Source organism: Equus caballus, chromosome 20 (assembly GCF_041296265.1).
Source record: "Equus caballus isolate H_3958 breed thoroughbred chromosome 20, TB-T2T, whole genome shotgun sequence".
NCBI classification, from domain to species: domain Eukaryota; kingdom Metazoa; phylum Chordata; class Mammalia; order Perissodactyla; family Equidae; genus Equus; species Equus caballus.
This window is the reverse complement of record NC_091703.1, coordinates 19,908,069-19,921,007: the sequence shown is the minus strand read 5'-3', so window position 1 is coordinate 19,921,007 and position 12,939 is coordinate 19,908,069. Positions and strand designations below refer to the sequence as shown.

At 38.6% G+C, this 12,939-nt stretch overlaps 1 long non-coding RNA gene across 1 annotated transcript in view; it reads left to right on the top strand.

Moving 5' to 3' along the window:
- Positions 1 to 10,834: 10,834 nt before the first annotated feature.
- LOC111769280 (uncharacterized) overlaps positions 10,835 to 12,939 on the top strand; it is a 65,249-nt gene continuing 63,144 nt past the window's right edge. Inside the window, exon 1 of the long non-coding RNA XR_002802160.2 lies at positions 10,835 to 10,930. This is a non-coding gene — a long non-coding RNA (uncharacterized lncRNA). The remainder of the gene's footprint in view (positions 10,931 to 12,939) is intronic.

Sequence of the window (12,939 nt, the reverse complement as noted above, 5' to 3'; positions counted from 1 at the left end):
ATTGCTACTGTATGGGTGAATCCTCTTTCAACAATGACAGCCTAGTTTGTTTTGGACCAACTCTCCCACTGAGAACAGCTAGAGAAGCTGGATTAAATATTAAAAAAATAAAAAACGTAAAGTCATTGCAGAGTCAGCAAGGCAGTGAAGAATTGTGAGTTCAAGATCTGGGAGAGGATGAAAGTCCACAGAGGTGAACCTGCTGTTCAAGTCCACTTTACTCCTAAAGGTGATTGCTGATTCTGAAAGCTGTGGCTGAGAGGATGAAAACTGAGAGAGCTTTGGACAGACTCATGGAGGTGGGGGACCAAAAATTGGAGGTCAGTGTTTGTCAAAGAGTAGGGATCTTGGTAAATATCTCAGCCAGGCAGTCTGGACTCAGAAGGGCTATACCCAGGAATAACAGTGAACTGGAAATAGACCAATTCTCACAGGAACTGAAACCCAACTTCAGCTGATCTCCATTTGCTGATTGGATTAAGGTTTTCAGGGGTTACTAGTGCCCCTAAATTAGCTGCCTGCCAAAAGTATATGTACAGTCCTTCTGGAGGAATATAGCATCATACAGAGTCTCTTGACAATTTTCATATACAATGTTTGGTGATCAATAATAACCAGGCAAACAAGGAGACAGGATGTGACCAAAATCCAAAAGGAAAATAGACAAGAGAAACAGACCCACAGACAATCCAGATAATGGAATTTTCAGACACAAACTTTAAAACAGCCACCACTGGTATTTTAAGAAATTAAAAGACTAGATGAAAAATGTCTACAGAGTACTAGAAACAATAATAATGAACCAAAAGAAACGTACAGAATTAAAACACTATCTGAGTCACAAAAAATGAATACAGGGTCTCAGATTTTGAGCACTGCTCTGAACATTCTGAGGGCAGATGCAGCATAATGGTACCAGTGCAATAAATTAAAGATTGCCTTGGTTTGTAGTACAGCAGAAAGCATTTGGCAGAAGTAAGGAAATCTTTCTTTATGGACCACATAGGATAGCAAAGATTATAGATAACAAAGAAAATTGAGAGAATTGATGAGGTTCAATTGGCTTCAACAATGACTTGGCCCCTCAATAGCTCTTACAAATATGAATTAACCTATTAAAATCTCCAGTCCAAAACCATACCTGAAAAGTTTTGAGAGGGATATGCTGAGAGATAATATAGTAGATTCCAGAGTCTGTGGAATCAAATAAATCTAGGTTTCACACCTGGGTCTACTTCTCACTGGTGGGGGGGGGGGGGTGACCTTGGACCGGTAACTAAACTCTCTGAATGTCAGAGTCCTCATTTCTAAAATATGGATAATGATTAATTTTTTGAAGTTGTTAAAATTAGGAAATGCATATAAAATTCTCAAGCACAACAGACCCATAGAGTAGGCATGAGAGTTCACTCATGCAGTTGTTGGCAGAGAGAGGGTCTCTACCCAGTCTTCTTTCCTCTCTAGACCACCTGGAGTCCTTTCCACCTGTTGCTTCCCATCCACGCATTTCTTCATTATCTCCTTTTCTTCATTCCTCTTACTTTGAGAGAGAAACACAGTCTATTTCATGTAATTAATTACCATCATCTGGAATTAATATATTTTAATATATTACCTGGACTATATTTTAATATATACCTGAAAGTGAAGACATTTTAAAACATCATTGACTTAAATCTATTCTGAAAGTACCCAAAAATGACCTTTTTACTTTTCTTACAATATGTACAGAAGAAAGTATCAGTATGAGTTGTCTGTTCAAACTAAAAATTTATTAGGCGTTTTTACTTCCTTGCCAAGGAGAGGGGTTGCAGCTTTGCATGTGTGTGGCTGAGAGCCTCTCTTGTGATAAGCAAGACAGCTTAGCAGAGCTCTGACTCATCAGCACGACCCCCAACTGCTTCAGTCAATGTATAGAATCTGGCAGACGAGAAGCTTTTGAATTCATTATCTGAAACCTTTATTTTTTGGCCATTTCTCCTTTCTTCCACACGTTTCTCTTTGAAGTGTAAATTTCTGCTGTGTCTTACCATATTGAAAGACAAATATTATGAGATATGGAAAATTTAAAAATGCAATGTCTATATTCCACTTTATTTTGAAAAACCCCTCATGGATGAAATGCTATTTAAGTATCATTTGCCAAGAGACTTTCACAAAGCTGAAAAACATAGCAGAGAACAATTTTTATATCAAAAATACATTATATGAGCACTTTCTATTTTCAGTCTATGTACTTCAAATATTAGTACTTAGGAGAATTTTAATATGTTTGCTTCCTTTTATATGAAAAAGAAATTGAACCTTTGTTCTTTACTTAAAGCTATTTAGACATTTTGTACCTGATCTCTCTTTATGGATTTTCTGCCTCAATTTTAACATTTCATTATTATAAAGATGGTTTTCCTTCAGGTTAACATCATAAAAATGGCAATATTCTTAAAGAATGGAGTTTTATTATTTTCTGCACTAAGATGATAGTTTTTATTACAATATTATTTCTAAATGTCAGGGCAAACTCAGTTGAAGCAGATCGCTCTACAAAATTTTTTATCAACTTAAACAAAATATATTTTGCAGTTTTATTTATCATGAGAAGAAACACATTCTTTTTACCACCTCTTGCTACTTCCTTATCGGAAAGAAATTTTAATTCAACACCTATTCATTGACCATTTATAAAAACCAGGCACTGGGGACATCAACAGCATGAACAGTGATCGGCCCCTGTACTGGAGGCATTCCTGGGTCCTGGTACCCAGCGTACTTCCCGCGTCCTGAGGGTTTTGGAGGAGACATTCTTGCAGGTGAGCTTATTTGTGTTTTTCTTCTTCTCCTTCACCTCCTCTTCATCTTCCTCCTCCTCCTTCCTCTTTTTAATAAACTTTAGTTTTTAGATCAGTTTTAGATTTACAGATTCATTGAAAAGACGGTACAGCGAGATTCCATATCCAGCTTCCCCTATTAATATCTTACCTTGCTATGGTATATATAATTATAATTAATGAACCAATCCGGATATGTTGTTATTAGCTAAAGTCTACAATTTATTCAGATTTCTTTAGTTTTCATCAAATGTCCTTTTTCTGTTCCAGGAGCCCATCTAGAATACCACCACATTACGTTTAATTGCTGTGTCTCCTTAAGATTCCCCTTGACTGGGACAGTTTCTCAGACTTTCTTTTTTTTTTTTTTAAATGATCTTTGGGTTTTGAGCAGTAGTTTGTTTTTGCTTGAGGGAAAAAAAGGACAAAAAGACTTGATCATAGGCTGAGAATAACGGCCCATGATTATTTGTTTAGTTGAGGCAGGACTCCCACTCAACTAGATAATCCCTTGGTGAGGCCTGTGCAGAGTTTATTCAATACGGTTCCTGAGTGCTTCATTAGCGTCCCTCGTAAGGCTCTTCTCTCAGCCCACTCACGGGGCATCTCTGGCAGCAGCTGTATTTCAGATCACTTTCTTGACTCTGGGCAGTGATGTTTGGGCCTCTCCAAAACTTTTCCAGTCTGCCTCAGTCTCTCCAGATTCCAAATATTTCTTTAGGCCTAAAGTTCTAATCACTTCTTTTAGTGAGCAGTGAAATCCAAATTTTTATCAGCAGAAATCTTGTACCTCCTTACGCAAAGGCAGAGAGAGCTTAGTCTTCAAAAACCACAGTCACCTGGTCTCTGTTTCCTGGAGAGAAGGGGAGCTGTTTGCATTCCACCATTTTTCTGGAACTCCTCACAATTTCTAATGCAGTAAAGAAAACACAAAACAGTTGAGTTTGCATTTCAAAATAGATTGAATGTTCATATTCTGCTGGATATAATCACAATAACAGAGTTAGCATTGTTAACAGAGGTGTGTACAAGATACTTGAGGAACGTAGAGGAAGGTGATACTAAGTCTATTGCTTAGGAAAAGGAAGGGGGTAAGAATGGGATTGGCAGAGACTATAAGGCTTCTCATAGGCAATATCTGAGCTGTATCTTCAATAATGTGTGGTGGGCAGTGCCAGCAGCTGAGATATAAGTAATAGCCTGAGAGAAAACACGGGGGTATGAAATGATGTGGTATGTTTAGGGAATGGCCAGGAATTCTGTACTGGTGCAACATTGTGGGAATATGAGGGAGTGGTATGAGGTTAGATTGGAAAGGTAAGCAGAAATCAGTCAGATTGGAAAGTGCCTTTTATGTCACTTTAAGGTCTAAGAATGCTGTTGAATGCTGGGGGGTTAGGTCGCATCTCTGGCAGAACCGTGGGATTTAAGATCTAGATCAGGAAGGATTAAGATAAGAAGGTAGGGAGTTAGTATACTCGGGGAAGAGACCTTTCATCCCAAATGGGGCCATTTGGTAAAATGGTAAAAGAACACATTTACATCTTGACTTAAAAAGTTCTGAGCTTGCTGAGCTTATGGGTTGACTAGGAGGAGTTGGCAATGCAAGATTTAAGATTAGGTTATGTGAGACCTTAAAACCTTGGCTGCCTGGACAAAGATGCTCTTTGGTCAAAGAGAAGTCCAGGAGGCTATTTGCCCTCTAGTGGCAACCACAAAGCATTTTCTACTTTGCTAGAAATAGGACTAGAATACACAGTACAGAACAGGTCATCTCAGGAAGCTAGCACTCACTATACTTCATAAAGCTATTTGATTTGGTACCTAGACTTGAATATCTAGCTTAATACACAAGCTAAATATGAATTAGTTAAAACAGGAGAAAAGATGAGGTTTAATAATAAAAATCTATCATACCTACCACTGGGTTTTATCACTCTCATTGAAATTACTTACTACAACTTTTCAATATTATGTTTAATAGGTAGGAATGTAGCATTGTATCATAAGTATCTTTACCTAAAATTTTTAAGTGTAGTGATTTATTTTTCATGTACAACGTAGGAGATATTAGGAAGTAAAGAGATAAATTTCCATGCAAAACCAAGAATCAATTTTAGTCTACACTTGCCTAGAGAACCTTGGCCACCCAACTTATCATTATAGTTTCCAGTTCATTTCTTTCTTTTTCTTTTCTTTTTTTTTTTTCTTCATATAAATGGTTTACATCCTATCAAGGAAACTTTGGTATCAGTTTCTAATCTTTAAAATGTTCAGTCTTTTGAGAAGTAATATTTTTTCCTACCTTTGCTAAGGGCATTTCACAGAAACATCTCATTATTTATTTATAAGAGTAAGTCTCCAGAATGAGGTAACATTACCACTGGCCTCCTATTGCCTCTACACACATGAATACATTCATAATTGATGGAATGGTCTATACTGGTGTTGCAGCTAGAACAAACCCAAGGTCGGATCTCTAAGAGAGCAAATCATGTCATTATTTTTGTTAAGAAATAAATAAGGGGCATAATTTAAAATTACCTGAAGGGAGACATGCATGTAGCCTAGATAAGGGGAAGAGAATGAGTGTGCGAAAGAGGAGAGAAAGCAAACTGAAGAAAACAAGTCTAGAAGAATATTTTGAACCGGCAAGAAAGTGATTTTTGTTTTCTTTCGGAGATGTCTCTCTTGTTGGGGCAGGTTAATGATTGACCACTATGTTAGCCTTTTTGTTGCTGGCAGTTAGTCTTTGAGAAACAATAGAATTAAACTGCCTTAGGAAATTCTGACCAGATGAACGTCAAACATGCAGGTGAGGTTTTTTCCTGGCATGCTTCTGCCCAGGCTTCCTTCTCTTGGAGGTGAAATGATCTCATTACAGAGTTATTGTTCACAGAGTTGATGACCAATGATGAGGATGTGGCATTACTGACACAGAAAGATACTAATTCTATGTGACTAAAGGGGGGAAAAGCAGGTTGCAAAACATGTGCATAGTGTGATGGCATTTTTGTAAGAAAAAATATGTATATGTATATATTTATGTATAGAAAACCATCTGGATTTGCTCTAAATATTAATAGGGATCATCTCAGCTTGGTGGGATTGTGGATAATCTTAGTCTCCCCTCCCCCCACCTTTTTTCATTATCTCTCTCTCTCTCTCTCTATATATATATATTTCTTTCAGTGAGGAAGATTAGCCATGAGCTAACGTCTGTTGCCAGTCTTCCTATTTTTGCTTGAGGAAGATTGTCCCTGAGCTCACATCTTTGCCAGTCTTCCTCTATTTTGTATGTGGGATGTCTCCACAGCATGGCTTGACAAGTGGGATGTAGGTCTGCGTCTGGATCCCAACCTGCGAACCCCAGGCCACCAAAGTGGAGCACGTGAACTTAACTACTGCACCACTGGGCTGGCCCCACATTATCTATATTTTTAAAAATAATTTTTTTAAAAAGAATACAAATGTTTCTTTAAAACAGAACAGATAATTACATTGTAGGTAGATAACTGTCTGTAAATATTCATATTTACATATGTATATATGATTGATTTGGATTTTAAAAATTATTTAAAATTCTACAGGAACTAGAAAAAAGTAAAGATGAATGCTAATGTGATTTCAAGGTGACACAGACTTTTTAATGTGTTAAAGCAGAAAAACAAAAAATATAAAATATTGATTTATTTTATCACATAATTTTTAAAGCCTATATAGGTCATTAAGTGGAAATACTGTTTAAGTAAGGCTTAAAGGCACATACCAAAAACACATAGTGTGAAATATTTACAATATATAGGGCCAATTAAAAATGCTTGGCACAGCACTTGGGACAAGGTAAAGGTTTAATAAATATAAGCCATTATTATTTATATTAATAAATATAAGCCATTTATTGCAAATAAAAATTCTTCAAAGCTAGATAAACAAAATGAACAAACAAGTCCCTGATCATGCAATGGCTAATAAACTTATGGCACCAAGTTTAAAGTTAGAGAAATGCATGTTAAAATCATATATATGTATACACACACACACATACACACACACCATTCTTTGTCTATCAGATAAACAAAGATTTATAAAAGAAAAAGCATAGTTTCCAGTGCTGGCAAGGTGTCAGAGAAATGGGTACTTTTATACTATGCAAATGAGAAAATGAATCAGTTTAAACTGTCTACATGGTAGTTTGTCAGGAAATATCAAAAACTTAAAAATATTTACATCTTTCAACCTAGCAATCCCATGCCCAGGAATTTATCTTAAAGGAATAGTTACAAATGTTACACTCTTTAAAGGCCCAGTAATTTCACTTGTAGGAATTTATCCTCCAAATAAACTCACACATATGTAAAGTGACACAGATAGAGGGTTATTTATGCAGGTTTGTAATAAAAGATTGGAAACAACCTAGGTCAGTATCAATAGGTGTAAGATAAATAAATTACAGTACTTTCAGACAACAGAATGTTATGGAGGAAGAACAAAATGAAAAAGAATGTGGCTGATAGAGAAAGAATTCCCCAATATTTTTAAATTAAAAAATATAGAGAACAGCGTAAAAATGGGGAAAAATAATAATATATTTCTATTATTTCTATTTGTTTGTATATTCATAAAAATACTCTGGAAGGGTACCCAAGAAATTAATATTAGTGACTTCTGTGGGGTGTGAGTGGGAAATTAGGCAGATGTGGGACAAGAAAGAGAAGGAGAATATTCTATTTGGTTTTTGAACAATAAATGCATTAGTTTTGTTTTTTAAACTAAAGGAATGAATTGAATTTTAAAAAAATACTCACAGAATGCAGCTGTAAGATAGTGTGGAAAAGCCAAGTACCTTTTAAATGTTTAAACTAAATAAATGCAATACTTGAAATTAACTGTGCTTATCTTTTCCTCTTTGAAGACAGAAAAAATTGCTTTTCTTCTCTTGGCATCCTCATACCTAAAAAAGTACCTAACACATAGTAGGTACTCAATTAATTTTAGAGGCATGAATGAAGCAATGGAAATTTAAAAGTTAAGTTAGTCACAAAGGAAAAAACCACAAGGACTTCTCCCTTCCAAGATCTTCTTTTCAGCAAAAACTAAAATTATTTTTGAGAGAAAACTGAAAATAAAAGTTCTAAGGGTCTAAGCAGCTATTTTAAGTACTTACCTCTTTCATCAGCTCTAATCTTAAAGGGGCTGTTAATGTAGATTATCAAGCTAAGATAAAATCAAGTAAAATAACTGCAAGACAATACACTGCCACACTGGTACCCTATAGGTTCATAAACCAGGTTTATCCTTTCTATCCAATAATGTGCCTAATCACTTTTCCTTTTCTTGCCAATGAGAGATATTAGGATATGTTCACAACAAAGCCATGACAGTTAATGAAGGATAGAAGACATTGAGCTTACAGAATGTGCTATAAACCATCAAAATCCACCACAAAACACACCAAGTATTAAAAATGATCTAGTGCTAGTATAACGGTTAGCACTAGGGGAAATGTTCAGGGGCAGAAACGAAATCTATGAAATGAGCTGGTGACTATATATTAGATTAGTGATTCTCAACACTGGCTGCACATTATAATCACCTGGGGAGCTTTTAAAAATACTGATGCCAGGGCTCAACTCCCAGAGAGTCTGATTAAATTCATGTGAGGTGGAGCCCAAGCCCTCCTATTTTTTTAAAAGCTCCTGGGGTGATGCTAATGGGGAGTCAGGGTTGAAAAACATTGTATTGGAATACGAGAAGGATGGAGGGAATTCTCTTGCAAAAAAAGACTTAATCAGCTGGTCCCAGCCGTTATAATTTGTACAAAAACAAAAATTTTAAGATTAAACTCTTCCCTTTTTTTCCTTATGCCCCCAGCCCAGACCTTATCCCAAACTCCTTGCTGGGAGTATTAAATTATTTCCTATCGGTTGTCTCTCTTGCTTTCATTCTTCCTCCATGTTTCTACCTTGAGCAACAATAACAAATGGTTTTCCTTATATCATGAAGTCTGCTGTGTACAGAATGTTTGCAGTCTAAATTTCTCAGCTTGGCTTCCACTCTGAGCTCTGCCATCACCGAATGAAACCATTTTGTCGCTCAGTTTCCTCATCTACTCCAAATTGGTTGGGAGTGATAACTTTTAAGGTCCTTTGCTGCTCTAAAATCCCAAATTCTCTAGTTCTGATTCATTTCAGACTAGCCACCTCACCAGTAAATAGCTAATCTCATCTTTTGTAGTTCCCCCAAATATTTCTTAATTCAAGTCAAACAAAATTCTCTCCACTGCCTTACTTTTTTTTTTTTGCTCCTTTCTCTCCAATGCTTTTGTTATTTATGCTGTTTCTTCTCCTGCAGGTGTTTTCATTCCCCTCAGCGTACCACATCTTCAGGCACCTGGCTCTCGCTCACCTCCTCCAGAGGCCTTCAGGAAATCACACCACTTACATCCATCGTATTCTTACTTTAAGATTTCCTTGGTACTTTACAGTGTAGACCCTCTTTACGCAAAGTGTGGTTCCTGGACCAGCATCGCTTCGACGCTTGTTAGACAAGCAGAATCCCAGCCCTCACCCGAGTCTGCATTTCAACCAGATGCCAGGTGACTGAATGCATATCACACGTTTCAACACACTGGTCTATAATAGTTTATTAGCATCTTCTTTTATTTTCTAGTTGTATTTCTTATTTGCACATCTTTAAAGGTTTTCAGGTCAGGGAACCTATATTCTAACTTGAAAAAAATAATTCAACGAAAACTTCTAGTCCTCACTATTCACATGGCAGGTACCCTGAAGTGTTTGTTGAATAAATGAATAACTGCCATGTGTACCAAATACAATTATAGGAATAGTAAACAAAATTTAGTTTTAAAGGTTGATTAATACAATGATAGACTTGTCTAACTTCAGAGGTTTTAAGGGAACATCTCACCAGGTCTCCCTTACAGATCAAGAAACGGGAGGACCAGAGAAGGAAATGACCGCAGCGGGGAAGGCAGATTTAACGCCATCATCTGTAACATTCGCTCCAGTTGTTTCAGTAACAATTCCCCACCAATCTTGAACAACACCAAAAAGACAAGTAAGCATCCAAAATAGATGTTTAGGCATTCAAGGGTATTCATTTTCCTCAAGCCTTTACTCAAAGATCATTTGCCCTTGCATTATAGATCAATCATCACAATTTACAATCCTTACCATGTGTCTGAGTGCTAAAAGCTGGGGATACTGAAATGACCATGACCCACTGTTTGGCCTTATGGAGGTCACTGTCTAATGGAGAGCAAGACAGAGCAGAGGAAAAACAAAACGTACAAGCACTGAAAAATTGGAGCCATTTACCCTCTACACTCTTGAAAGTACAGTATGGTACAGCACAATAGAATGGTAGAAGAAAATGCAGTTGGCTCCAAGCCCGAATCATGAGTTCGTTACATTTCTTTCTTCCTTGTACAATTTTGAGCTCTTCCTCTGATTCCTTTTTCGTGATACTCAGCACAAGGCAGAGCACACAGTAAGGCCGCAGTGAATTAATCCATCAACACTTTCAAAGTCCACTTTATCTACAAGGACAAATTTTATTTTGTTTCCCTTTTTTAAGGAGTAAGAGACACAGTTGCAATAAGCGGAAAACAAATCCTCTCTTACTGAACCATGCTCAGCTCGAGGGCCTCCCTGCAGAGCGCGCGGCCGTGGGCTAACTGGCAGAAAGCAAGGCCTGCGGTGCTGAGCTGCAGCCCGGGCGCCAGGAGGAGGGAGGACCTCGATGGCAGAGCCTGGAAGGCTCCGGCCGCCCAGGGAGGGGCGGGGCGGGGCGGAGGCGCCTCCCGCCGGCCTGGGCCGCGCGGCTCCGGGCGCATTCCTGCACCCTCCTCCCGCGCGCCGCCTCCCTCCCCCCGACAGCTGATTCATTGGCTCGGCTGCCCAGACTGCCTGGCGCCGGCCGCGTGACGTCACCCATTCACCGAGCCCGCCTCCCCCCTCCGCTGGCGCCGGCCGGGCGGTCGCCTTGACAACGCAGACGCCAGCCGGCACAATGACTTCCAGCTGGAGCAGCTCAGCCAGCCCGCGCATTCGCTTGCTCGCGCTAGGTTTAAGAGCGCGGGGGTGGGTTTCTTTTTTTCTTTCTTTCTCTCTCTTTTTTTTCAGTCTCCTGCGGGTTCCCCTGCCGGGAAATGCGCTCGCTCTAGTTTTCTAGGGCTCTGGTCCCAGTTCCTTCTGAAGCGCGTTTGCAGACTCCTTTCCTCGGTCGCGGTCTCGCTGGGCTCTGTGTTTTGCCGGGCAACAGCCCATGCTAGGCTCGGCAGACCTACTGGCGATCAGGGTTCAGCCCTTGCAGCGCTGACACCTGCAGAGTCGAGGTTCCTGCCAAAAAGCGTAAAGCAAAGGAGGAAAAATTCACTGTCATAATACCGAAAATGATAAACCTCAGCTGTCTTACAGAAGAATGTCTGAGTAGGTGTTGATTACCTCCCACAATCACGAAACAACTTTCTTTAAAAGATTTTGCACTAACCCCTGTTAAAACGTAGTGGTTCTTATTTTGCTTTTAAATCGGACTTCACGACAGTTGGGAACTTGAAGTTAGAAACTTAATGCTTCCAAATGAATAAATCTTTCCAGACCAGAAAACTAATCTAGGAAGTTGTGCTGTAAATTAGAATGGAGAATGCGCGAGGGAAGGAGGGAGAGAGAAGAGAGAAGAGGATGAGGAGGAGGAAAGAGAAGAGATGGAAGAGATTCGTGGTTTCGGAGTTAGGGAAATAGTTCGGCGTGCAACCCACTCCCACTTTCACCCACCCCGATCCAAAACTCTTTAAGCCCTGAAGATGAGGGAGGAAAGAAGACGTAACTATTGACCAGAGTTGGGTGGGAGGTGATTCCTTTTGCTTCATTTTCACTTTTGTGCCAAACCTCTTGCTTCAAAACAGCTGCATTTTTGGAAGCCCACAACTGAGGACTAAGTGAAACCCTCCCATGGATAGCATAAATCAGCGTTTTTGAAGCTGCTCATCTGCAGGATCAATGAGCCCAGAAGATGCAAACTCCCTTCTCAGCTCTTGCAAAAATACCTCCAGTAAAAACAAGCACTTTGGCTCTTTTCTACTTTCTGTTAGTCCAGATTTTAGCATATCCTTCTTTGCTTTTTAATTTATTGTTTATATATTTGGTCCCATCCTCAAACAGATTTTAAACCCTTTGAAGGCAGAGAATGGCTTTCCTAAACTTTTAATCTCCTGGTTCAGCTGAACAGTTGCACAGTGAGTATATTGTGATGATGGTGCTAAAGAATGATTAATAACCACACAAGCCATTTAGTTGGTCAAGTCGTCGTTTATTGGCTCATAATACCCCTTGGCTTCTGTGTCTTCAACACACTTCCCAAACAGTTCAATCTGCAGAGACCACTAGGTAGTAGTTGATGATCATTAATAAAAATAACTAATATATTGGAATTCACAGTCAAGATAGGAATACTTACTTTTCACATTTCCCAGGGTTACTGCTGGTAGTGGTCAGCAGTTTGTTGAAAAAATTAAAATTTAAAAAACCCTCAGACTCATTTTGTTACCCATCAAAAATGAGGACTCAGTGAAACATTAATTTTCTGAAATTGCTGCGTATTTAAATGTGATTGTAATTGCTCCTCAGTGTTTTAAAATTATAACATTGATACCAAATGCTTTAGAATCCAAAGAACAGTCTATCTGGGTTGGCGCTTTTGTCTAAAATGGTCTATAACATAATGGATGACTGATTGTCCCATCCACATTATTTGAATTCACTTAAATGCCAGGTTTTAACATTGGTGGGGGGGAACCCTCAAGAAATCTAAAATAGATTTGCATATTTAGTTTTCTCCTTTTCTTTCTTCCACTAAACTTACTCACAGGTGTTCCACTCACCTGTAGTTTCACTAATAGCATTGGCTGCCAATAGTTCTGAACCCCAGCCACACTTTAGAACTACCTTATGAACTTTTAAGAAATACTGTTGGCTAGGTTTCTTCCCTAGAGTTTTTTATTCTCTTGGTCTGGAGTGTGGTCTGGGCGGTTTTTTCCCCCCAAACTTTTAATTTTGAATTATAGATTCATAGGAAGTTCCAAAGATAGTAG